The 26,823-nt window shown below is 43.9% G+C and overlaps 1 pseudogene; it reads left to right on the top strand.

The window, feature by feature from the left end:
• Window positions 1–927: 927 nt before the first annotated feature.
• LOC144762142 (barrier-to-autointegration factor-like protein pseudogene) lies at window positions 928–1,881 on the top strand (annotated as a pseudogene).
• The last annotated feature ends 24,942 nt before the right edge of the window (window positions 1,882–26,823 follow it).

Raw genomic sequence — 26,823 nt, 5'->3', positions numbered from 1 at the left:
GGCCTACGTGTCTCGCGCTCATTACAAGTTCTTACTCCAGTTTCAGGAGGCTAGCATGAGGGTCTAATCGTATTGTTAGCTTGTTAATCCAACTTCCATTTCTTCCTAGTGATTTGATTTGGGGTGGGGGGTATCTTTTTGCTACAGAATCAATTATCGAAACAGAGCAATAACTTGTAGGTAGCGCTATTGAACAATTTTTATGGATAATGATAATTTCAGTAGAGCCAGTTGATTGGTATTACTTTGCTTTTCAAAACTGCATTAAAGTTCAGTACGGCACCATTAGCTCACAGTCATACTCAAAATAGCATTATCCAAACCAGCAACGATTGACTTTGGAATCCTTGCCTCCTCTTCTATGTGGTGTACGGTATTGTTGGTAGATAACAGTATTTTCAGTGATATGACCACCAAAGGCCCTGATTTTATATTAAAAACAGAGCTTTGGACTACACCATTTCCCGCTGATAGGCAGTATTACCCTCCATGCGTTCCCATACCTGGCGTCTCACGCAGTTTGGTGCTTATTTTACCTCCATGTTAAAGAACAGTAGATGTTTCAGAACCCGGGCTAATGTGCTGCATTGCTAAATACATATAAGGTCCCAAATGGGACACCGATGCATTGCAAATGCTTGTTTCATATCCCGGTTCCTGCTGCTTTACATGATAATATAATCCAAAAAAAGAAAAACTAGGCGTGTAAAGGGGGTAGTTTGCATGTAGGCTTCCTGCGAGCAGTATTGCATGCCTGTGCTCAGACCGGGAAGATGCTGCTCATGTGGAGCAGGGTCGGTGTGGGAGTTAACAGACTGAGGGTGCATATTTTATCCACTCCGACAGGGGCAGCGCTACTATACTTAGACTTTCTCTGCTGTCTGCTTTATATTAAACATAACTCACCATGTAGCACAGTGAAATGTCTCATCTTCACAAAAACACAGAGGGGCTTTTCTATGAGAGGTTTGCACCTCCGGAGGTGGCGCAAATCTCTAAATCATATCTATGAGGTGACAGAAAGTCTCTCTGCATGACTTTGCATGGCTTCATAGATATAGAGTAAGACAAAGCAGGGCAAGTCGCTGCCTTGCCTTACTGTGTGTCAACGAGGCTTGCAATGGACGCTGCAGTGGGTTTTTTGAAGCAACATCCATGGGTTTTGACGCTGCCCCAGATTTACTTATTCACGTCAACCAGGGGCAGCGTCAAAACCTTACGCCTCTTCAGTGCAGGCGTAATGCGGAGAAATATTTTTTTCTCCTTGTTTTCTCCTCTTTCCATGTGTGTTGCATTCTGCAGTACATGTAGACAGAGAAAACCGCCTCTCAGGATTGTTTTTGTGCGCCATGGTGCGTAGGTGCCTACTTTGATGCTAGGTAGCTAATTGTAAGACAGTGCCTGGAGAAACAACAGGAATGCACCATATTTCATAAATACGGGGCATTCCTGCCCTTCCCCTTTTGCGTAGGGCAGCAGATCAAGAAGACTTGTGGTACTGCTCTATGCCAATTCCTAACAAATGAGACCCAGAGGCTTGCGCCTGATTTAGATCTTGGTGAAGGGGATATCTTTCCTCCATGTTACAATCCCCTTATATCCTATGGAGATCGTAATATGGCAGACGGGATTTAAGGCCCTTTGCATATAAGCCTATGGGCGAAAAGACTATTTCAGTGCTCACCTGTGTTGGAGAAGTGCTTGGAATAAGATTGCAAGAGTTAGGCTTTGATAAGGCATATAGTGCTGGAGAGGGTTCTCCTTTTGAAAAAAGACGAGGATGATCTCCTTAAGGACTGGCTGAAGGATTCACGTAGAGCAAGCGCAAGGCAAGTGGACTTGTGCTGTTCTTTGAAAGAATGGTGTGAGTCATTCCTGTAAAGAAGTCTACGCTTTGTATTTCCTTTTCATCAAGCACTTGATAAGTGTCTCACCACCCTTGCAGCATAATGAATTAAATCTTTACATACATTAACCCTATTGTTTTCATTCGTAAATAATAAAGCACATGCAGACTTGCTTTGAAGCCGGAGTAAACGAATACTGCAATGGAGACATGAAAACCTGCAACAGCTGACCCTGGGTACTCTACAGATGGTCATTTATCAATTTATCACTATGAGCTAATGGTGGCTGCCAATTAATCTCATGGCCAACTGCACAGTTTCACTCTGGATTCCGACAGCATTCCTTCTAAGGTGAATAAAGTGAAAGCTTGCCTGCAAACTTGACATGGGGAGGGTGGGAAGGAACAGACATATTGGGGAGAAATGCAGAACAGAGCCGGCTACAAAGTAAGCATTCCATAGAGTGCATCAGTAAAAATATAAAATAAAATTGCTCCCAAAATCGCAAGTACTTACTCCATTCTCCAGGGGAGTGCCAAACCACAAGAAGTGGAAGTGGAGACTGCAGCGCTGACCAGTAAGATGCAAGCAATTAAGAGTGACAGTGATGTCAACCAATGGCAAGAACTGGGCGGCCTCAATGATAGTAAACCACATGTCTCGAAATAACAGGGCATGCGCTGTCTATGTGAGACCTAAAGAAGGTTTGCACGAGCAGCAGTTGAGGTGTGTATTACTCACAAAAATATATATATATTGGAAGCAAAATCTTATTTCACAATTTGTTGCAACCTATCTTATACTGTGTGCAATACAGTTTTAAAATATTGAGTTGCATATTCACAGTGTTTTCAGTTGAAGGCTGGAAGCTCCTAACACTATAAATACATGTCACTATTCCCCATTACAGCACACAGGATTCAATGTTGTGATTGTCTGGTTAAACACAAAGGCATCTGCTATGATTGCATTAACCAATTGAGCTTGCATTCTGTAATAGTGCATTGCCCAATGATTATATTAACTTGCGTTTATCTTCCATTTTAGGTGTTTGTAATATTTTATATTCATTTATCTGAAGGGGAAAGGTCAAAAAATAGCTGCAGAAACTTTTTTTATTTTTAGCCTCATCTCTGGCCCCACCCCCACAGGCACTAACCGGCACCCCAACTGCACTCAGGATCAGAGTTCCCATACTTTTTTTACACACATCAACTGCTGTAGATTATCATAAGTTTAACTCATGTTTACCTACAGAACAAACATTAAACAGATACATATTCATATGCGATAAGCCCGGAGGAAATGTGCAAATGTCTCCTCTTTGTTTGCAAAACAGAGAGCCATTTATCTGCATGATATGTGTCTGAGTCACATTTTGTAGAGTGTGGGTACCAGGTTTACAGAACTCCAGACAAAAGGCTCACATACCTACCTTTGGAGCAGAGTGCACCAACAATTCTGCCCTCTTCTTAGTTACAGCAAATTGTATTATTGGGAGATACAAACTAAATGACCCTCCCAGCTGTAAACCTTAAGAAGTATTCAGCCCAGATTTGCAAAGAGTTGACGTAACACAGGCAGCAAGCAAAGTTGCTTCCTGCGCAGAAAGTTTGCTTTAAGACAGTTTTCTTTTTTGTATGTGTGCTGCATAATGTAGAATAAAGAGTAGTAGAAATATTTCTCCTCTTTATACCAGATGCAGCGAGGCACAGAATTTAGTAAAAATCCGGCTATAATTTTTTGTTATTATGGATTTGGGTCACAGTCCATGGGTGAATGTACAGAAACACTCATGCACCTTCCTTGAAATTACCCCTTGGTGTGAAGTATCACAAAGGGAATTAGCAGAAAGTCTGTATTAAAAAATTAACTTAAACCTGACACAGATCTATGAAATTCTACCATAGTTTGAGTGTGCCTTGGAAGCACTGACGGGGGTCATTCAACAGTATTCTTGATTGTATATGCATGCCACTGAAACTACAGGGTATAGAGCACTGCTAATATAAATACCTGTAAAGTGTTACCTCTGGAGTGAGTCCAAGATAGCGACAGAGTAAGTGGCATCTCTTGGGGCTCTGCCAGACTTACAGGCCCTGCGATGCAGCAGCCACAGAGGATGATTTTTGCGTCAGCATCCACCCCTATCCACGTGTGGGAGATAATACAGACAGATGTACCCCGGCACTCAACAACATTGATTTTTAAAAATTAAAACACAAGATCTATGTATTCTATTGATCCCTCAAATCAAAGAATATGACAATCTTTGGATGTGTGCTGGGTTCTCTCAAATGTAATAATCAGTGTGACATTTAGTCTATACATTCTGTACATATAGTCATACAAGACAAATATTTTTTCAAATACATTTCATGTTTATACAGTTATTTTTTCAAGTTCCAGTTCTTGTTGCTGGAAGAACAGAATGCAAAAGCAACAGTTGATGGACAGAATGCAGAACAATGTCATACATTCACCCCAGTACAGAGATCTGGGCCTAAATCCATCGTTTTTTTGCTCACCATGCCATTCCAATTTGAACCCAGCCATATGCAAATCATTCTTGACCCTGTGCCTCATGGGAACAGTCCAGCCCGAACTGCCAAGCCAGGTCCTCCCTGGACTGGAAACAAGCATCCTAGGACCGGATTCGGGGTTTCACCCCTCTTCAGCCAGGATAGCTTGATTACAGTGGCATGGAGAGTACGGGACCCACGTCTGGGCATACCTGTCCCACTCGGGGTGACAAATGCAAAATCAACAGTCGATGGACAGAATGCAGAACAATGTCATAGATTCACCCCAGTACAGAGATTTGGGTCTAAATCCATCATTTTTTGCTCACAATGCCATTCCAGTTTGAAGGGGAGAGGGGTTGGCCTTATGGCCAAGGCGCTCGACCTCGGACCTGGGGATCTGGGTTCGAGTCTCGGTAACGACGCCAAAAACCCCCTGTGATTCTGGGTAAATCACTTAATCTCCCCGTGCCTAAAATGAAAGTGTGTCCTCATGTAACGTAACTGGTGCTATGTAAAGCGCTCTGATAACTGATTCGGTTCGGTTCTAGTTCGCGCTATATAAAACTGCACAAAAAAAAAACAAAAACAGCCATATGCCAATCAGTCTTGACCCTGTGCATCATGGGAACAGTCCAGCCTGAACTGCAAAGCCAGTTCCTCCATGGACTGGTAACAAGCACCCAAGGACTAGTTTCAATGTTTCCCCCCTATTCAGCCAGGATAGCTTGATTTAAGTGTCATGGAGAGCACGATACCCACGTCTGGGCATACCCTCCCACTTGGGGTGACAAATGCAAAAACAACAGTTGATGGACAGAATGTCATACATTCACCCCATTACAGAGATCTGGGCCTAAATCCATAGTTTTTTGCTCACCATGCCATTCCAGTTTGAACCCAGCCATATGCAAATCAGTCTAGACCCTGTGCTTCATGGGAACAGTCCAGCCTGAACTGCCTAGCCAGGTCTCCCTGGACTGGAAACAAGCATCCTAGGACCGGTTTTGGGGTTTCACCCCTCTTCAGCCAGGATAGCTTGATTCCAGTGGCATGAAGAGCAGTTCGGCTGGACTGTTCCCATGGGGCACAGGGTCAAGACTGATGTGCATATAGCTATGTCTGAACTGGGTTGGCGAAGTGAGCTAAAGAACGATGATGTATTCGACCCAGATCTGTGACTGGGGGTGAGTGTCTGAAAAGTTTCAGCTCTCTGTCCATCATCTCCTTGTGTTTGCTTTGTTTACCCTAAGTTGGCAGGGTATGGCCAGATGTTGGTCCCTTGCTCACTTTGCCACTGGATTCAAGCTAGCCTGGCTGATGAGGGCTGTTAGCCTGAAACCGGTCCCAGGATGCTTGTTTCCGGTCCAAGGAAGACATGGCTTGGCAGTTCGGGCTGAACTGTTCCTATGAGGCACCGGGTCAAGACTGATTTGCATATAGCTATTTCTGAACTGGGGTGGCGAAGTGAGCTAAAGAACAATGATGGATTCGACCCAGATCTGTAACTGGGGGTGAATGTCTGAAAGTTTCAACGCTCTGTCCATCATCTCCTTTTGCTTGCTTTGGAAGAACAGAATAGCACTGTGAAATAGAGACATGACAGCCGACACATGATTTGTTACATTCGTAACTTCTTCAAGGCTTTGCTACTTAAGGGGGTGATCCTAAAATATTCATAGAGAATCCACCAATGTCGCTTTGTCTTTATAATTAAAAAAAGTACCCAAGAAATAAGTCCTTATATGTGCTGTTTGAAATCTGTTGATGTCTTTCAAACGTTGTGGAAGAACTAGAGGGAGAACCTATTTCAGCAGTTCATGTGGTCTAGACTCCTCAAGCATTAAAGTGCTAGTCAGAGAGAGTGTAGGATATGGGCTTGAACTTGTCACAATTTATGAGTCGATTCTTCAAATAGGTAGTCCACCATTCCTATTATGTGCAAGGTTGTCTTAAAAAAAACGTATGCCTGTAAGTTGCATGATTAAAAAAGTAGAGGTACACGCAATGTGCAACTGAAGGGCAGTGATAGGCCTTTTTATAAATCTATTGTTTGTAAAGTCTGGGCTGAAGTATTCCCCCGTAACTATTCAGATGAGTCCCCTGTCTCGTGGCATACTGGTCCAAGTAAGGCTGCATAAAGTAGAATAAAGAGTAGTAGAAATATTTTTCCTCTTTATACCAGACGCAGCGAGGCACAGAAGTTTTTATGAAAATCTGTCTCCAATTTTTTGTTGCAATGGATTTGGATCACAGTCCATGGGTGAATGTACAGAAACGTTCATGGACCTCTCATGGAATGCCCCCTTGGTGTCAAGTATCACAAAGGGAATTTGCAGCAAATCTGGCCGCATCCACCCCCATCCACTTATGGGACATATGTGCTGCCCTTCTGGGAGTATTACGATGGATGGAGGAGATTGAGCCGTCACTGTTTGTAGCTGCGAGGCACCCTGGTGCAACGAGAGGGCTGTGCCTGAGATGGATCGGTGGTCGGGAGCTGGGTGACGGAGTGCTGCCTCTGGTCAGTCTGTCCTATGATCTTTGCTCCTCGGCAAGACAGTGCCCTCCGAAACCAGTATAAGAACTGCTGCGAGGGCTGGGGGGGGGGGGGGGGGGTGTGGCGGTGCATTGCTGCGGTCTAGGATTCTTGAGAAGCGGGGTTGCAGTTGTGACCTTGCGGCCTCCCAGACTGTTCTGCACTGCTCTCGCTGAGGGCCCGAGCTCTTATTGCAGTCGGAACGGCGTAGTCTGCTCCTCCCAGCTGTTGCCTGCCCCTGGTGTAGGGAGTCCTTGGAGTTGCAGGCGTGGCCTGTGGGGGTCTGGGCAGCACACACGGCATCACAGTGGACTTGGCCAGGCTGCGTAGTGCCTTGGAAGGGGACATGGGTTGCTCATGCTGGTGGCCCTGACCACAAGGCTGCTTGCTGCCGACTGCGTGAAGTAACGGCCAGTAGTTGTGACCTTCTGCAGCCTGTCAGTGGTGCCCCTCCTTCTCACTGTGGTCTTCAGTTGGTGGGGGCACCTGTGCAGGGGAGCTGAGTGCATCACCTTTGCTACTTCCTGCTTGGGCCCTAGCGGCGGCAGGGTGACACAGGGGGCCAACTGAAGTGGACGCCATATCTACGCCCAATAGAGGCTTTTGTGGTGCTGCGAGAGGGTCCTGCACTTTGCAACAAAGTCGGGCAGCCTATAAATTTACATTTAGTGTTTGAAGGTGCACGAGCTGCCCCCTGGGAGTTGTGCCCCCCTTGGGTCAGCTGGATATTTTTGAGGCTGCGCCGGTGTGGCCGGTGTGAATCTGTTCACCTGTGTTTTTCCATTTACCCTCGCTCTCCTCTCCCACCCCTTTATTGATGATAACCCTACACACTCCCCCTAGGAGGCCCGGCGCACTGCTGCTTCAAAGGTGCAGTATAATACCTCACAACATGGGTCTCAATGGTACTATCTATACTTAGCCTCAATGTTCAGGGCCTTAATGCACCTGCTAAGAGCTTGACTCTTCTCTCCTTCCTTAAGGATGCTAAATGTGACATTTGTATGTTGCAGGAAACCCATTTGCCTCGGAGTCACTGGTGATGGCTACTACGCTTTAGCTGGTTCATCCACCAATACTTCTCATCAGGGGTGTCTAAAAAGTCTGGAGTGGCGATTCTGTTCACTATCCATTTTCCAGGGTGTGTGGAGCAGGTCTTTGTGGAGATCCCGGGCAGCTTCTTAGCATTTCAAGTCTCAATACAGGGAACTAGGTACACTGTCGCCACAGTCTATGCACCCAATGAACGACCTGAAGTTTTCTTTAGATACTGCTGACCTCGCCAGACAAGGACCTGGTGGTGGGTGGCGACTTCAATATCGCAATGGACACACAGAGTGACAGGTCTATTCTGAGGGTGGGCCAGGTTGGGGGACTCACACTAGTCACAAGACAGAGGTCGGGAAAAGTGGAACTAACAATTATATAGAGGCATTAGCACCCCACGTTTTTGGACTACACTTTCTTCTCGGCTGCCCACCAGACGTATGCACGTATTGACTATTTCTACACATTCCCAAGTGGGACTCGAGACACAGTCTCAGTGGACATTGGAGCGTGAGCTCTCTCTGACCACTTCCCCATTGTCCTACTGTTCAACCCCGAAGGACGTTCAACGACTCCTCCTGGTTAACATAAAGCTCCTCACCTATGACCAAATACGAACAGACACCCTGACGCCCGTAACCCTCTTCTTGAAAGCCAACTGCACCCCTGTGTTTCCACATTGTGGGAGACATTGAAAAGTCATGATCAGAAGCCACTTTATTGCCCTTGCCATGGGATGCATAGAGAGAGGAGGGCCAAACGACATCAGTTGGAGTCACAATTTAAGGAACTAGAGATCCCTCACGCACGGTCTAGTTGGGTGACAGTCCGACGTCAGTTGACAGCTGCACGGAAACAATTGCTTGCTTTGGACAGGGGAGGGCAGAATATGCCTTGCTTGGAATATCCCAGACACCCTCCTCCATTGCCACCATGAGTACGTTCACCGATCTGGATGTAGATATAAGAATGCAGAAGGTCCAAGCCGCCATCCAAAAACTGCAGCATAAGAAGGCATCAGGCCCAGATGGCTAAAATGCTGAATTCTATAAGGCTTTCAGCATACAGTTGCCTCCTATTTGAGCACAGATGTTTACCTCATTTAGTGTGACAGGCTCCATGCGCCCAGCCACTGACAGTGATCTCCAAAGCAGGCAAAGACCCCAAATGCTGCTCATCCTAGCACCCGATCTCCATTTTAAACGTAGATGCAAAGATTTTCACAAATGTTCTGGCCCAAAGACCAGACCCCTACGTTCAGGGTTTGGTTGATCCTGACCAGCCTGTGTTTATCCTGGAGCAAGGATGTAGTGTGACACAAAACGACTGTGCCACCTCTTGGATAAGATACAGCATTAACAAGTACCAGCCCTCCTGGTATTGATCGAAGCCAAAAAAAGCATTTGATTGAGTGCATTGGCCCTATGTACATCTAGCCCTAGAGAGCATGAGCATTGGCCCACGGTTCCATGGTTGGGTCCATTTATGTTATTTCACCCCCAAGGCTCGAGTATATGGGAATGGCGTGATGTCAACTCCATTTTCAATCATGCAGGGAACTAAGCGTGGCTGCCCCCTATCTCCCCTGCTCTTTGCGTTCTACATGGAGCCCTTCGTGGAGCGTAGTTGGAACAGCCGTCACATAGCAGGCATCCAAGATTATGCTATACGCAGACAATATTGTCTTGACCCTCACTGACCCAGAAAACACTTTTGCAGCCTTAATGGCAGAGGCTTAAAGCTTAAATGGTAGCTGTGGGCGGAGACTGGCAGTGAGGTTATCTGCAGTTGTAATTGTTGGAAGGGTGACGGTTGAGGAGAAAAAACTGGGGGAATACCTCAGGTCATCCAGCCCCCCCTGCCCCTCCCCGCTCTCTGAAAGGATGTAGTAGCATGCACATTACCCTTCGGTAAACCCAATAGGTCCTGTACTATGTGAGGGGTCAGCATGATGACATCATAACTTGCACATGTTTGCTACGTGTCAGTTTGAGGAGCCGTGTCAGGTATTTCTGCCCCATCTGTGGTGGTGGAGTGGTCAGTTTGGATGTCGTTCATTATGGAAATAATGTAGTATGGAGTACCAGTCGACAGCAATTGAGATCTTGAGCAGTCCGTGGGTGTATTCCTTATGCAGCACGTTGCTTTGAGTTTGAGCTCATACCAAAAGCGATCGGTTCCAGGCTAACATATGGTGAGGTTCAGGCAACTTCCATTGCTTAGTAATTAACCGCTTGGCCATCAGTAGCCCTAAATCAATGAAGGGAGAAGTGACCATCTGACTTCACTCCTGTGGAGCAGGCCTAGAATGAACATCTCCCATGTGTCTGCTATACCGTTTGGTCATTACATGCAGCCAACAGGTGGCGAGGGATGGAGAGGCCCACAGCATGTGAAGAAGATTGTCATCCAATAAATGACATCTGAGTGGATTAGATGGGATGCTGGAGTGGGGTGGACTGGAGTGGCATGAGGTGGATTGGATTGAGTGGGATAGATAGGATTGAGTGGGTGGATTGGAGTGGGGTGGATTGGGTTGGGTTGAGGTGGGATAGAATGGGGTGGAATAAAGTGGGATGGATTGGAGTGGTGGTGGATTGGATTGGATTGCGGTGGTTTGGATTGAGGAAAAGTGGACTGGATTTGAATGGACTGGACTGAAATGAGGTGGATTAGACTGAAGTGGGTTGGATTGGCCTGGAGTTGAATGGGTTAGTTTGGACTGGAGTTGGTTAGATTTGACTGGAATGGAGTTGGGTGGATTGGATTAGAGTGGGGTATAAAAAAGTGGACTGAAGTGGATTGGCCTGGGTTGGCTTAAGAAGGATTAGATTGTAATAGAATGGATTGGAGTAGGGTGGTGGAGAGGTTTGTGGTGGATTGAATTGTTTGAGGTGGGGTGAAATGGATTTCAGTGGGTGGACCGGTTTAGACTCAATTGGAGTGAGGTGATTGGATTTGAATGGGTTGGATTGGATTTGAGTGGGGTAGGTTAGATTCGATTGGAGTAGGGTGAGTTGGACTGGAATGGGGTGGATTGGACTGGAGTGGTGGGGATTGGAATGGGGTGGGTTAGACTGGGGTGGGCTGGATTGGACTGAAGAAGGTTTTTTGGATTGGCCTGGGATGGATTAAGATGGATTAGATTGGAGTGGGATGGATTGGAGAGATGTGGATTGGAATGGGGTAGAATTTATTTCGTTGGGTGGATTTATTTGGACTTGGAGAGGGGTAATTGGATTGAAATAGGTCGGATTAGAGGGGAGTGGGGTGATTTGGAATGGAATGGAGTAGATTAGAGTGGGGTGGGGTGGAGTGGGTTGGATCTCAGTAGGTTGGGTTGGACTAGAATGTGGGAATTGGACTGGATTGAGGTGGACTGGACTAGAGTGGGGTGGGTTGATCTGGAGTGGGGTGGATGAGGCTGGAGAGGGGTGGATTAGATTAGAGTGGGGTGGATTGTTGTGGATTGAAGTTGGGTGGATTGTTTGGGTTGGATTTGGGAGAGTTGGATTGGTGTGGGATTGGATTGGTGTGGGATATGTTGGATTGGGTTGGATTCGGGTGAATTGGATTGGTGTGAGGTGGATATAATTGGATTGGAGTTGGGCGGTTTGGAGTGGGGTGAATTGGTATGGAGTTGGGTGGTTTGGATGGAGTGTGGTGGATTGGATTGGGGTGAGATGGATTGGATTGGGGTGAGATGAGGTGAATTGGACTGGAGTGGGGTGCATTGGATTGGAGTAGGGCGGATTGGTTTGGAGTGGGTCGGATTTGATTAAAGTGGGGCCGATTGTTTTGGATTTGGAGTGGAGCAGATTGTTTTGGATTAGAGTGGGCCAAAGTGTATTGTATTGGAGTTTAGGTAGTTTATTTTGGATTGGAGTGGAGCAGATTGTTTTTAATTGGAGGGGGGAATATTTTTTGGGGTTGGGGCGGGGCAGACTATTTTGGATTGGAGAGGGGCCAATTGGAGTGGGGCACATTGTTTTGGATTGGAGTGGGGCAGATTGGAGTTGTGCAGATTGTTTTGGATTGGCAGGGGCAGATTGTTTTGGACTTGAGTGGGGCAGATTGTATAGGACGAGATAGTTTTGGGTTGGAGCGGGGCAGATTGCTTTGGATTGGATCAGGGCAGATTTGATTGGGGAGATTGAAGTGGCACAGATTGTTTTGGATTGGAGTGGGGCAGACTGGAGTGGTGCAAATTGTTTTGGATTGGAGTGTGGCATATTGTTTTGGAGAAGATTGTTTCAGATTAGAGTAGGACGAAATTGTTTGGATTGGAGTTGGAAATATTAGAGTGAATTGGAGTGGGGCAGATTGGAGTGGTCCAGATTGTTTCGGATTGCCGTGGGACGATTTGGAGTGGGTTGGAGGGGGTAGGTTCTTTTGGACTGAAGTTGGCAGAGTATTTTGTGTTGGAGTGGAGCCGATTGTTTTAGATTGGACTAGGACATGGATTGGAGTGGGCAATATTGTTTTGGATTGGAGTGAAAAAAAAAGAAGTGGGGCAGATTGTTTTTTTATTTGTGGAATATTGGAAAAGGGCAGTTTGTTTTGCATTGGAGTAGGGCATATTGGAGGCGAACAGGTACTTTTGGAGTGGGACAGATTGCTTTTGATTAGAGTGGGGCAGATTGTTTCAGATTTGACCGGGGCAGGTTGAAATGGGGCATATTGTTTTGGATTGGAGTGGGCAGATTGTGTAGGTTTGGAGTGGGGCAGATTGTTTTGGTAAAATAAGGCAGATAGTTTTGGATTGGAGTAGGGCAGATTGTTTTGGGTTACTGGATTGTAGTGGGGCAGATTGTTTTGAACTGATTAGGGCAGTTGGGAGGATTGGAGTGGATTGAGGTGGATTAGAGAGAGGGCGGGGATTGCATTGAGTAGATTGGTGTGGAGTGAAGTGAGGTTAGTTGGCGTGGATTGGAGTGAGGCGGATTGGATTGGATTGCAGGGGTGGATTGCGGTAAATTGGATAATTACACATTCTGAAGATAAAAATGTAGCTTTGTAATGTATAGAACAAGATAATCGTCATCTTGAGAACTGCGCCCACCACAAAAACAAAACAAAACATGAGTGAGAAGTGAGAAAAAGAGTTGTCATAAAAAAAGTTATCTATAGAAAATTAAATGTAGCAATTTTGTTTTCCCTGCTAGTCATCTTTTCGCCAGTCACACGGCTTCAGTTTGCAGGGCATTGCAAGTTAAAAAGAACAAAATGGACCTTAGTCACCTCTGGAGAGGCACACAGGCACTGATTAGGATTAAGCAATCAGTGCTTGGTCCCTGCTCCATACAGACGAACGGAAATTATGTTAGGCCTGCAGTAACCAGTAACGAGGCTATAAAGATGAAAAACATGCAAGCCAAAAAATTGTAAGCAACAGGGCAGGCTCCAAACCCTTTTTGTTAACAACAACAGCGTCACGCAAGGTGTGCATGTAATGGCAAGCTGACCCTCAAAAGCCCAGAGCATTTTGTGAAGTGAAGGACATAAAAGCAACTCACTCAAAACATAGCCAAAAGCAGTAATAGCAGAAGCTACAGGGAGACAGCGTCCATGTCACTTAAACTATTATGTGTCCATTCCACTCGAGACTTTGTGGCAGGGCACTTTTCACTGCAGTAAGGGGCAAGGATGCCATGGGTTCTGATGCACACAGGGAAATTGCCCCCGCTACCCTTGACAGCTTTTGTAGTAAAGCACAGCAATTATCAGGTTCCAATGGGCCTCTCAGGGCTCTGTACCCGGTTGTCACTATACCTGCAGCACCAAATATTGCTGCTGCCATTTTTTAGTGGCGTAAAGATTAAAGATAAACGCCAATTGTATCCTTTTCTATCCAGAGCAGGTTTTAAAAAAAAATTAAACGAGTGGGCCGGGTCCACAAGGCATTTGCACCATCAGAACTCAATACGGGACAGTCAGAAGCTCTGTCTAGGCCTCCGGAAAATGAGTGAAACCCAGCTGTGTAGAGTTCACACATGAGCTGGAAACCCCTTTTGTGCTAGGGTGCCCACCTCCACACCGTGTGATCTGCCTGATCCATGCAAAAGAACATGTTCAGCCCGTCTTTACCTTCCACATGCCCAGCCAGCCCCGGTGTTCAGCTTCACGAATGTGGCCATGACTGCTGGAGGTCGCGAGGCAGCTCTTCTTGCGACGAACTTCTGTCAAAAAGATGCGCGTGAGATTCAGGAAGCGCGAGCTCTACAGCCTCTTAGTCACGCGCTGCACACCTCAAAGCCCTCTGCCCTGCGATTTCGAGGTTTTTGATTGGCCAGAACGCTGTGGACCGAGCAAACCAGAAATCGGCACCATATGTTATCCAGTGGTGCCATCACTCAGCGGCATAGCTTCGAGGGATGTAGTGGTTGTTTGAGTTGTGACCCTCGCTCTACCCACCAAAATTACACTTTTAGATTAGTAGCTTTGCCCTAGGGCCGTAAGTCAACTCTTCTATTGCAGAGTTGTATTTGTTTCTCCTAATCCTAAAGTAAATACGCCTTAAATATTTTAAAGTGTACATTCTCATCAGTGACACGAATATGTGTAGCTTATTTTTTTGGATCAGGAACTTTAAGATATATAGTGATTGATTTACAAAGATTGTAAGATTGTAGTAAACCTGCAACCCCTCGAAGTACTCTTGTGAACGGGTCCTGCAGACTTACTACTTTTTGGGATTCACAAACATTGGCTTGGAAAGCAACGTCAGTTGCAGTTAGCAGGCACACCACTGGCAGTGTCATGTGACATTTTCGTGGTTTAAAATTTCTAGAAGTTCCATTACCATAATGCATATTGCATGCACGGATGTATGACGTTACAACGCATGCTTTTACATCGCATGCCTTTACAACGCGGTTTTTACATCGCATACCATTACAACGCATAGCGCTTTTGGGTGTTGGATAGTGAATAGTTTAATTTACTATTCCAACTCCAGTCCCCGTGGACACTAGGGAAGGTTATTGGATAGTAAATTAACCTATTCCCTATCCTAGAGCGCCCCCCCAGCGCAATGCGTTGTAATGGTTTGCGTTGTAATGACCGCGTTGTAATGGTAGTGCGTTGTAAAAGTTTCGTTGTAAGTGATGTTTCCCTGCATGCACAATATGGGAAAGATCGGTTTGCCGTTTGCCTTTTTTATAGATGGTGAAAATACTTTTCTCGTTATGGAAACCCCCTCCACAAAAGTTTGGGGTGTTCCGATCCCCTTCCGACCCTGGAAACTGATTTACTCCAGGGCTCAACAATTTCCAAAGTGGGAGAGGATTGTAAAAGGTGCTAGGAGTTTGTGAAAGGTCACCAACTCACAAGTTGGGGGGGCATTCACGAACTCTCAAAGCAAATCTTGATTGATCACCCCATCTCCACGCTCCTTGCATGGGGTTTACTACTGTATCATTGCATGAAGTTGTAATATACAATTATGCAGTAGTAAATGCTGGGTAACCTTTGGTGCCTACTTTATAAGCACACATGTTTGGCCCTAAATTTGGGATGGTGCAAAGTGATGTGGAACATCCGGAAAAAAGACCACAACAATCCTGCTGGTGTTTTTATGATTCATACTTCAGGACTAGACCAGAAGGTAAAAGCAGCATCGGAAAACGTTGTAAAACCTAGTCCCTAATTGCACTAATTGCACTAAACGGGTGGGAAGGGAGTTGCCACTGTATTTTAATTAACGCAGGATGGTGTTATCAGAGGCGAGTGGCTGTTGACTACTGCAATACAGTGCCAACACCCTTCTCACCCATTTACAAGGCTCAGGGAGCATTGTCTCCTGCTTGTTCTAGCTTACATTTCAGAAATACTGATTGGGCTCACATTTTAACAATACTGATTGGGTACTGTATAGAGTGCATGATACTTTGCATTTTTTTAAACTTTTTTTGTATATAGCACATTATTCCTGCACTAATTGATAGCAACATAGTCAGTACTGAAGGGATCGTCTCTGGTCCTGATGAAGAAGCGTTGACACTTCAAAACATTTTGACTTGATCTGGAGTATCCGCACATTACACACAGGACACCTCCGAACCACCCATTTAACAGCACCAGCCTCCTTGACCTATTAAAGTTTCTTAAGTCCATGAGGCCAGGTACTTTTTAATTCTCTCACCACATCCACCCTGACCCTCCCTCTCACTACCTCTACACCGCACATAGTACTGCAAAATTAGTGCTCCCGCGTAGTCGCAGGTCGTAGCACCCCCCCTCCCGCAGCGGGGCGGAAAGACCCTACGATGAAGCATGACACCAAGGGCCTTTTTGGTGTGTGAGGGGTGTTGAAGGAAACACTGTGTGTGCCCTACCAAGATTGGGAACACATTCCTTTAAAACCTCCTTTGAGTTGGATCCTTTTGTTTTGTATGATCCTCTTAGAAGGACTTATCCACCTCCAGGGCCCAAGAGGGGCACTACCTCTTCACTCCCTAATCCTGTTTTTCGTAGCTGCTCTGAGATTCCACTGCACAGTCAGGCCATGATAGGTAATAGCAGAGGACTATCGTTAGTTAAAGCGTATCTCACGATATGTATAGGACTCCGGTAAAGTACGCTTCAATTTAATGTTCGGAAAACGGACCCCTCACAAATTGGGCTGAAATACCCTTGCAGGAGGGTGCAGTTTGTGGCCCTTGGAGAGCACAACTGCTGTACACCAGTTCCTGCATGTCAGTGTGGCTACCATGAACAGAGGGGTAGCTTCAATGGGGGTGTTACACCTCCCCTAATGAATGTATTTTCTGCTAAATAGTTGGGTACAGGGGTTTTCAGCCGGATATTATGAGATGTCAGTCGGATTTCCGCAGGGATTTTTACGTATACACAGACAAAAATGCACACACACTCTTTTTCACTCTGTTTTGAAAGTCCTCAGAATAGTGAATATTTCACAAAATATTGTTTTCACTCTTAGTACTCCTACCAATCCATATTTATCTCCCTTTCCACTACCCCTTAAGCCACTCTCACGCACCCTGATGTTCCTAAAATATATTTAAAGATTATATGCCAGCCTGATTGTCAGAAAATCTGAAGCTCACCCCCCACAATCATACTGAACAAGGTGCGCCCCTGACCATGACACTTTTGATCCTGTGCCCACACCAGTGATACAGCTCAGGGACAAGGGTACACTCTCATTTTCACCTGATCACCCTCCAATCAAGTCAGGGATGCCCTTCTACTGTGAGCTGCTGTAACTTCAGGAAGTTATCCCACCTCAGGGTCCTCCTGCAGATTCTTTGATTCTATCAGAGGGGCTAGGGACACGCACATGCTGCATGACTCATTTTGTAAACCACAAGTATACTTTATTGGTCGTCTGGTATCATTCCACTCTGAGAGGAAATGATAGGATTTTTGGTGAACAGCAACAGGTACATTTGTCAGGTGGATGGGATCTCAGAGAGGGGATTGTACATTTTGTTATGGTGGTTGGTTTAGGATGACAGACATTGGAGCAGGACGGTTGAGTGTCAGGAAGGTAAAGGACATTTGTACATGTCCATAAACAGGTATTAAAGCCCAGTGAATGAGAAGGGATATGGTGTTCCATGAGAAGATCAATTGTACCATGAACAGAAGCTTCCACTCAAGTGCAGGGGTCAATATACATGGCTTGCCCTTTTACAACAGGCATTGCACTTCCTACTACAGGTCTTAGTCATCATAAAAAAAGTTACAGGAAGAGAAAGAAACAAGTTACTTACCTGCAATTACTGTGGTTGCGTATTTCACAATAAATAATTCTGCACACTAATTGATACTAAAGAGGTCTACCTGAAATGTTTAGCTGCATTTAATACAATGATCTTTTAATAGCTTGACATGAGCGTGACCCTAGGCTTACATATATTTTTTTAGATTGTACATTTTAATGCTTGTGGGTTTCAAGCATGTGACAAGCTCATCTTCATCCTCCCAGGCTGCTTACATATGAGCTTCAGGTTCTCTAGTAAATTTACGAAATCCAGACTCCTTGCACTGTAACATATATAAAATGTAATGTTTTCTGTTCCTGATGATTCCTGGTTAGGACAGATTTTACAACAGTATACAATTTTTAAGATCAAATCTTACAGCCAACCTGGAGATGCTGTTTAAAATTTCAATGCAGTAGTGTATTTTCTGTAAGACATAGTACATTATACTCACTAGATGTAGGACAAATGTCAATATTAAACATTATTGTGTGATGGGCTTTTTATTCACCATTTTCCTGTGAAATGGAACTTTCTTTTTCAAACTACAATAACTGCACAGTTTCTTTGTCTATAAAGGTATACAGAAAGGCTCACCATTTTCAAGACGAGAAAGAGTTAATTTCCGATTCCAATTGAATCAGACTTCGTGTCAAAGCTTTAATTGCTTTAATCCTTGGAATATTTTCCATGTTCTTTCTCTGCTGACAGATTGAGCATTCTATATGACATATGCTCCTATATTCTGATGTCCACTTCTACTAGACTGTATTTAGTGCTGACTATTTATTAGATGAGGCCTTAATTTCCAATGCCAGTGATACTTTACAGTGTTTCGTATTTTCCATATTACGATTGACTACTTAATGGCTTTTGCCTTCAATATTTATTTTTAATAAACCTTCATGGTTTCTACTTTGAACTTTGTATTGCGTGGACTTTGCAGAGTGGATTCTCTTGCCCTCTGAGTACAATTATATTAAATGTTCAATGTAGAGCTCTTGTCTGGAATAAACTCACACATAGCCCCAATCCATCAATCAGACCTTTTAAAGTTAGAAAAGTGACAACATTACCATTCTCTAGCATGGGTATCTTTTATAGAATCACATGCAGGCAGCCGCATGGTGCCTGCCGCTTCGTGCACGCAAAGGCAGGGGGGTACCATAGGTACCCTCCATGTGCAACCCCCACCCCCCTTCACCCCTGGGGGCCCGCAACAGGCCCCCAAACAAATGACCGGATGGAAAGGCATATTACCTCAGACATCCTAATATGACTGGTGGTGTCTGATAGGCGACCGTGGCGGAAAAGCTGCGGACGGTCTTCCTGACCCCCCAGCCATCCTAATCTGGTGGGGGGTCTTTGAAGGCTCCGCAGCGGTTTTTCCACATCCTCCGGGCCAGTGGACACTTCCGCCGGCCCAGAGGATGCGGAAAAAAACTGCAATCCTAATCGGCCCCTTAGTACGCTCATTAGATTGATTGCCTAATGACCAGCTAGAGATTCTTTGGGGAGTATAGTATAGTTGGCAGATGGTTCTGTATAGTTGTAGCCTTAAGTTTGAAGATTGGACTACCTTATTAATTTGATTAGAGCTAATGTTGATTCCCAATCTATTTGACCATTTAGCTGCCATTTTTCCACAGTCCTCGATCTTACCTAGGATTAGATAACCATAACTCTCACTTATAATTGACTTAGTACGATCTGAGTACAAACATTTTAAAGATTCTGAGTGCCCAACTTCATCAATTTTCATTTTCCGAACTAGGAAGTCCCGAATTTGAATGTATTTAAAATACATACCATTGTTTAGATTATATAAAAGCTTCAGTGCGGTAAATCCTAATAGACCGTCAGACCCATAAAGATCCCCCAAAGTGTTAATGCCGTGCCCTGCCCATAAAATCCATGCTCCGTCTGAGAAAATTTCAGGCAATTCGGGATTTCCCCATATTTGTAATTCAGAATTAAAAAAAGAGATCTTATCCAAGATCATGATTTGGTTCCAAATTTTAATAATATGTCTGGCGGTCTTGAATTTAACTCGTTTGAAGTGATTTGGGTCATGGACATGCAACAGGAATTGTTTGCAATCTGGTCCCAACATAAATTGATGAAAAAACAAAGAGCTTTCATTTTTCAAGAGGCTACGTTTTCGACAAAAGAAGGTTGCAAAAAAATATAGTCTAAAATCTGGGAAAATTAAACCTCCTTTTTCTATGAGCAATTTCAAGAGCTTAATTGATCTACCCGCCTTTTTATAACCCCTTACAAAACTGCTACAGATACCATCTAGTTTTTTGAAAAAGAAATTTTTAGGTTGCAGAGGAATAGATCTAAATAGATAGAGAAATTTAGGCACGATTTTCATTTTAATCAAGTTTATGCGCCCTGCCAAACTGAGTGGTATCTTATGCCAATTTTTTAAGAAAAGCATTACTTCCTTCAACAGCCAATCATAATTCAATGTTAGTATTTCATCGCCGTTCGCCGTTATTTTTATTCCTAAATAAATAACATTTGAGCATAAACCTAGAACCGGTACGACCGGTTTGTAGTTAGCAATAACTTGAGTTTTGCTTACATTCAATTTGTAACGTGATACATCCCCGAATTTTTTTGCTTCCTCAATAATCCTGAGAATAGCCTTAGCTACATCTGTGGTAAAAATCGCAATATCATCCGCAAATGCGGTTATTTTTAAACTATTCCCACCATGTTGCATAGGGATGATATCATCTTGACCCACCAATGAGTTAAGAAACGGCTCCATAGAAAGGGTGAACAGCGAGGGTGACAGAGGGCAACTTTGCCTTGTTCCCCTTTCTACCAGGAAATTAGAAGAATTCGTACCTGCGTAGCTAATCTTAGCCATTGGTTGATCATAAAGCGAGCAAATCCATCCTAGATATTGCCCATGCATACCATAAGCCCTTAGGACTGCCCATAAATACTCCCACCCCACTCGATCAAATGCTTTTTCAGCATCGAGCATAACCATTCCGAGTGGGGTGAGATTAGTGGCAGCTACATCAAACGCTGTGATAGCCATGTTGATATGGGCAGTAGTGTCTCTCCCTACTACAAACCAATGCTGTTGACTGCTAACCAATTCAGGCATAAGAGGAGCTAATCGATTGGGCAAAATGTTTGCGAAAACCTTTGTGTCTGAATTGATCACGGAAATCGGCCTATATGACCCACATTCTTCCGGCGGCTTATTTATTTTAAGAAAAAATATGATTTTAGCGGTTTTCCATGATGTAGGGGCCTTTCCAGTTTCTCCAATAGAATCTATTACTAACTCAAAAAGAGGAAGCAATTCCTGAATAAATATCTTATAAAGTTCTATGGGTAATAAATCATCACCGGCTGCCTTACCCGAGGGAAAAGAGAGAATAGCAGATTTTATTTCAATGGGTGTTATCTTTGAGCTCAATTGTCTAACTGCTTCAGTATCTCTTTGATTAGACATATGTGAATTAAGATATTGAAAAATATTCTCCTTAGTAGGATTATTTTCAGGAGTATATAAATTACGGTAGTATTTAGCGAATTGGCGTAGAATCTGATCGGCCTGGTTATAAATAAGAGAATCTGAGCCCTTGACTGTTTTAATAATTGTTCTAGCTTTTTTATCTGCCACTGTATAAGCTAACACTTTGCCTATTCTGTCTCCACTTTCATATTGTGACAGCTGGTACTTGTGAATCTTTGCACTATATCTCTCTCTTAACATCTTCTTAACTTCTGATTGTAACTTCACTAGCTCAAATCTTAGTTCCTCAATATTTGATTTACCTTGAATGAGAGCCTCTACTAATTGTTGCTCCACAGATAGAATATTAGAAGTTATTAGCTTTGTATCTTTCCGATTCTCAGTGTTCTTTTTGAAAACATATTGTTGAGCAAAACCTCTTATACTACATTTACAGGCATCCGAAACGGAAATTATTGCTGCGGAATTCAAATTAATTTCAATAAATTCATTGATGTGTTTTTTTAATTGCGAAATAAATAGTGCGTCTGAGAACAAATATCTAGGAAATGTAAATTGCCTGACCATTCGCCTCTTGTCAAAAATGTTGAATTCTATCAAAATGGGGTTGTGGTCCGATGTTACTCTCGGGCAAAGTTCTAAATTACAATTTTCCAAAATTCGATTTGATGCCCAAACCATATCTATCCGGGAGCATACTTTGTGAGGCGCTGAGTAGTACGTAAAACCTGCTATATTAGGATGTATGGAACGCCAGACATCCTCCAAGCTATGAAGCCGGTTTAATTCTAAAATAGCGACTCTAACTTTGCGCATCCTTAGTGAAGTACCTTGCCTTGTGGAGTCTAACTTATAATTCATTACGCAACTGAAGTCCCCCATGATAAGCAATTCGCCCTCCCATTCCAATAATTCTATGTTTAGCTGGTCGTACATCATGGGTTTATCAATATTAGGCCCATACACCAGACAGAATACATATTTACTATGTTCAAGTTGTACTTGAGTAATCGCCCATCTCCCCCTCGGGTCCGCCGCGGTTCTAATAATTTCCATCATTAAATGCTTCTGTTTCAGTATTGCCACCCCCCGGATAAAAGCATTAAGAGTCGAGCAAACAATAAGCTCATAGCCTAGTTGTCCCAGGAGTTTTCTATCGTGGAACCCAATGTGAGTTTCTGAAATTAGCACTAGATGGGCTTTATACATGTTTAGTTCTACCTGCACAAGTCTCCTTTTATATTTACTATTGAGACGAGCTACATTCCAGACTAAACATCGAAACAAAGACATATCTTATAATTTGTATACTTAGCTTTCCTCTGTATATAAAAACTAAGAAAAAAATGTTTCATTTTATTTCTATTGTAAATCTCTCTCTCTTGCAATACATTTTTCCCCCTTATTAACCGACCCAGCTGTAGCACACCCACCCCCCTTAAGTCCCTGAAGGGAGGACACCCCTCTATACCCTGCTGCCGCTGTAGTGGCAGCGTCGCAAAGTAACAGGCAAGGAGGCTTCCACCGACTATCCCCCAAAGAAAAATCATTTTTTTTAACCCTCATGAGGAGAGAGTGGACTAACAACAGTATCAAATCATGCGTCAAACATTTCTTTTGCTATTCGCTATTGACTGATAAGTGAGCAAATTTCCCCAGAAAAAGACAAAGAAAACAGATTATATATCACATTATCCAATCTGCAGCACCTACTTCAGGAACCAAATTTAGCTAATGCCTGCTCAGCTTCTTTTATATCCATAAAGAAATACACTTGGCCAATATTGATCACCTTGAGACGGGCTGGCTCCTGCAGATATACCATGCATCCAATAGCTTTGAAAGAGTCAATTGTCTGGCGTAACTGCCAACACCTATCCAAAGTGGAGAGAGGAGAGTGGGGAGAGGGGCTGGCCTAACGGCTAAAGGCGCTCGACCTCAGACCTGGGGATCTGGGTTCGAGTCTCGGTAACGACGCCAATAACCCCATGTGATTCTGGGAAAATCACTTAATCTCCCGGTGCCTAAAAAAAATGAAAGTGTGTCCTCATGTAACGTAACTGGTGCTATGTAAAGCGCTCTGATAACTGATTCGGTTCGGTTCTAGTTCGCGCTATATAAAACTCTACAAAAAAAAAAAGTTTCTTTACTCAAGTCTGAGCACACAAAAAAGATTAAATTATCAACTGTTACAGGGTTATTATGTCTAGCTTTTAAAGACACAGCCTGCCTCAACAAAAAATTCCCAAAGTTTATCAATAAAGGCTGTGGAAATTTACTTTCTTTGTTTCTTTGGAAAGGGGGCAATCTATGTATCCGTTGTAATTGTGAGTCCCAGTCCCAATCTGACAAATCTACAAATGCTTTCTGGAACAATTTCACTACATAAGACCGTGGATCTGCACCTTCTGACCCCTCAGGAATCCCGAAAAGTCGGAGATTGTATCTTCTCGCCCAATTTTCCATGTGCTCCACTTTCGCTTCTAACTTGGCTATTCGTTCTGTATGTGAATGAGTTAAAGATTCGGTTCAAGTAGCCCCTTCTTCTACTTCCACTACTCTTTGCTTTAGCTCTTCGATTTCCTGGGTTACCTCCCTAGTTTGCTAGATACTTCCAACATAAAAGTCTGCAGTTTAGTGTTGTCTTCTCGCAACTGAAGAAAGTATTGTTGCCCCTCTTGCCGTTAAGCCATTAAAGTCCGTATAATTAAGTCAGTAGAGGAATCGTTCAAGTGATCTAGTCCCCTTGCTTCTTCCACAGGGGGCAGCTCATTAGCAAACATAGAGGATATAATGGGAGTTGGAGCAATGTCTGGAGTGGAAGAGGTAGTAACATCATTAGTCTTGTTGGCAGTATTAACAATAGCCGTGGTATGAGCTGCAAGAGTGTCTAGCAGCCTGGTATCTACGGCTGTGACCCTATCTCCAGCTCTGTCTCCAGCTCTCTCCTCCACCACCTTCAAAGTTAGGGGCAAGCTGGGGTGCATGGCAGTGATAGCATCTGTGACTCTCGCTATGACCGTAACATTAGAAGTAACCGAAGCAGGGGTATTAGCATCATCTGCATCAGTGATAGTCCCGGCAGTAGCAGCTATAGATATGTCGGGGTGAGTCACGGCGGGCACCAACATTGGGGTGTTTGAATTCCCAGATCTTAGAGTTCTTAGAGATGAATTCGCTTTGCCCATTGGGTTTGGATTTTTTTCCAGGCTTGTGTCTGATAGTCTCAGGGCCATGTTCTTGACCCCTCCTTTCTCTTGTATCCATTTCCTTAGCGGGCTCTCATCTCTATTCATTTTTTTACCCATGTTGGATGAATCCTTAGCCATAGAGTTGCTGATGACTTTCTTCAGTTTAGCTTTAGCTTTCATTTTTCCCGTCTTTGTACCAAGCAGCTTGGTAGTATTTGCCCTGATATTTGTAGTTCCAGTTTCCTCTTCATCAGAAATGTCTTCATACTCCATGTTTAGACTCTCTTCTGCTGCCTCTAACTCTTCGGTGAGAACACCATCAATGTTTGGAGCCTCAATTGTTTCACTAGCTTGCTTCTCAGTCCCAGAAGTAGCTAAATTTGGTGGCATCAAAGTTTCTTTTGGTATATCTAGATAGACATCTATCCTGCCAGTAATACGTGAAAAGTCTTGGTTTTCTAGACCTGGTGCCAGGTCTGAGCCCTCTTCGCCTTTGCCCCCATTATCCAAGATATTATTGCCATGTTCATTTAAAATTTCGTTAGTCAAATCCGTTTCTATTTTATCAGTTACTTCCATTGTATTGGACGGCTCAAGCCCTTCTCCGGGCAGCTGAGAAGTAAGTGTGGTTTTATCTCTTTCATTTCTATGGGAGCTCTCCGGTAGCATTAAAATTTCCTTAGCTTGCGCACAAATTTGTGCATTAGTTAGCGCGTTCTGAGCAAAGCGAATATTCGCCACGTGTTCAATGCACGACACCTCAGATACATTGTTACTGTCATTTTTGTTGCTATTCTTCGGATCGGAAACAAATATGGAGGGTCGTATCAGTTGTTTGGAAACAGATGCCTTGGATACTGCCTGGGCTGTGGGCCGGGCTGTTGCCACAATCGACGTTGCTACCCAGGCTACTTTATCCCCATCTGCTAATACACAAAAGGGGCCCCCTTTAAACGATACGGGCAAACGTCAGGGGAAAAGTACTCTATTAGAGGGGGAAGCCTACCCTACTAATTTGAATAATGGCCCAGCATGGGTCCCAACAGAATAAATAACCCACAACACGGAGCTCACCTGAGGGTTAAAGAGTGGTCACACGGCACACAAAAAGAATTATAGAAAAGTGTAAAAATCTTTATTTTCTTTTTTCCATATTTTTTTATATATACTTAATCAAAACAAACTTCACAAACCGGATATAATGTTCTGATACATTTATAAAAAAGTTGAAAACATTTTAGTTATATATATTCAACATAGTCACCCCACGACACCTCACACGCACCACATCCTCTCAGGTCGTTCATTCACTCCTGTGATGTATTCCTATAGGTTCTGTATCGATTCCCCTATTCCTGACCCTGTTCTGGTTAATAATTAACTAGCAGCCAACCCACGGTGCAAAAAAACGTTATCTGATTAAGCCACACCACGGCACAGAAACGTGTTATCTGATTAGGTAATAACGCATGCCATCTAATTAGACAAGCACTATCCCTCCAGCCCCTGATAAGGCATACGGAGTTCTCAAAACAAATCAAACCTATGACAACCTGGGAAAATCCCTGCGGCCATTGTTTTGATTTCACCGAGAACTTCAGCAAAAGAATGTGCGAACAAGCCCGTTCGTATGACATCCTTATTGACGTATCCATGTCCATCCTTACGTCAATCTCGACACCTTACAGGTATAAATATTACCGACATTGCCTTAAGCAAACACACGCGGTGGTGACGAGATCGGAGCAGCGAGACGCGCTGAGGAGCCCAGCAGAGAGCGAAGCCCACACGCGCTGCCCCGCCTTCCTGACGCGCTGAGAACGAGATGCTGCTTTTCTCCTGCCGAGAAATCCAGCTCCGGCGCTTCCAAGCGGCCCTCGCAGGCAGCTGGAATATCAAGATCAAAGACGAGAGATACCAGCCCTCAACCATTCTAGATCTCAGGTACAGAACTGAATAACTGAATAACCCCTTACAGAGAATTCTTGAGTCAGTCACTTGGCAAAACAAACTTAACTTAAACTGCTACTTATCTACTCCCGCCCACGTATTAGGCTTAGGTCAGGTACACTGGGGTAGGCGTGGTTAGAAGCACCAGTTGAGTACGATTAGTCAAATCTATATATGTATGTATCTATTTTATCAGTTTTAAATATCATATGGCTTAGAAACCATATCAATGCTTCTGCAGTATTATTTTATACTTCTGCTTTTATTGTATGCACTTTACTTAACCATAAGCATCGCAATAATATCGATTCATTTCTCTTGCACGAGAAAAGAGACTGATCAATAAATACCATCTTTTATTGAACACGCCCGTCTCTTCCTTTTCTCTACAATCTGGTGAAACTAAGAATGCACGTACTGACTGAGTAAAATAAGTTGTCTTTTGTTTTCACACGACTCTAGAGATACACTCTTGATTAGGGGAGAGCAAAGTT

This window comes from Lissotriton helveticus, chromosome 1_1 (genome assembly GCF_964261635.1).
Source record: "Lissotriton helveticus chromosome 1_1, aLisHel1.1, whole genome shotgun sequence".
Taxonomy (NCBI): domain Eukaryota; kingdom Metazoa; phylum Chordata; class Amphibia; order Caudata; family Salamandridae; genus Lissotriton; species Lissotriton helveticus.
The sequence above is the reverse complement of the archived record's forward strand: the minus strand, read 5'-3'. Positions and strand labels throughout refer to the sequence as shown.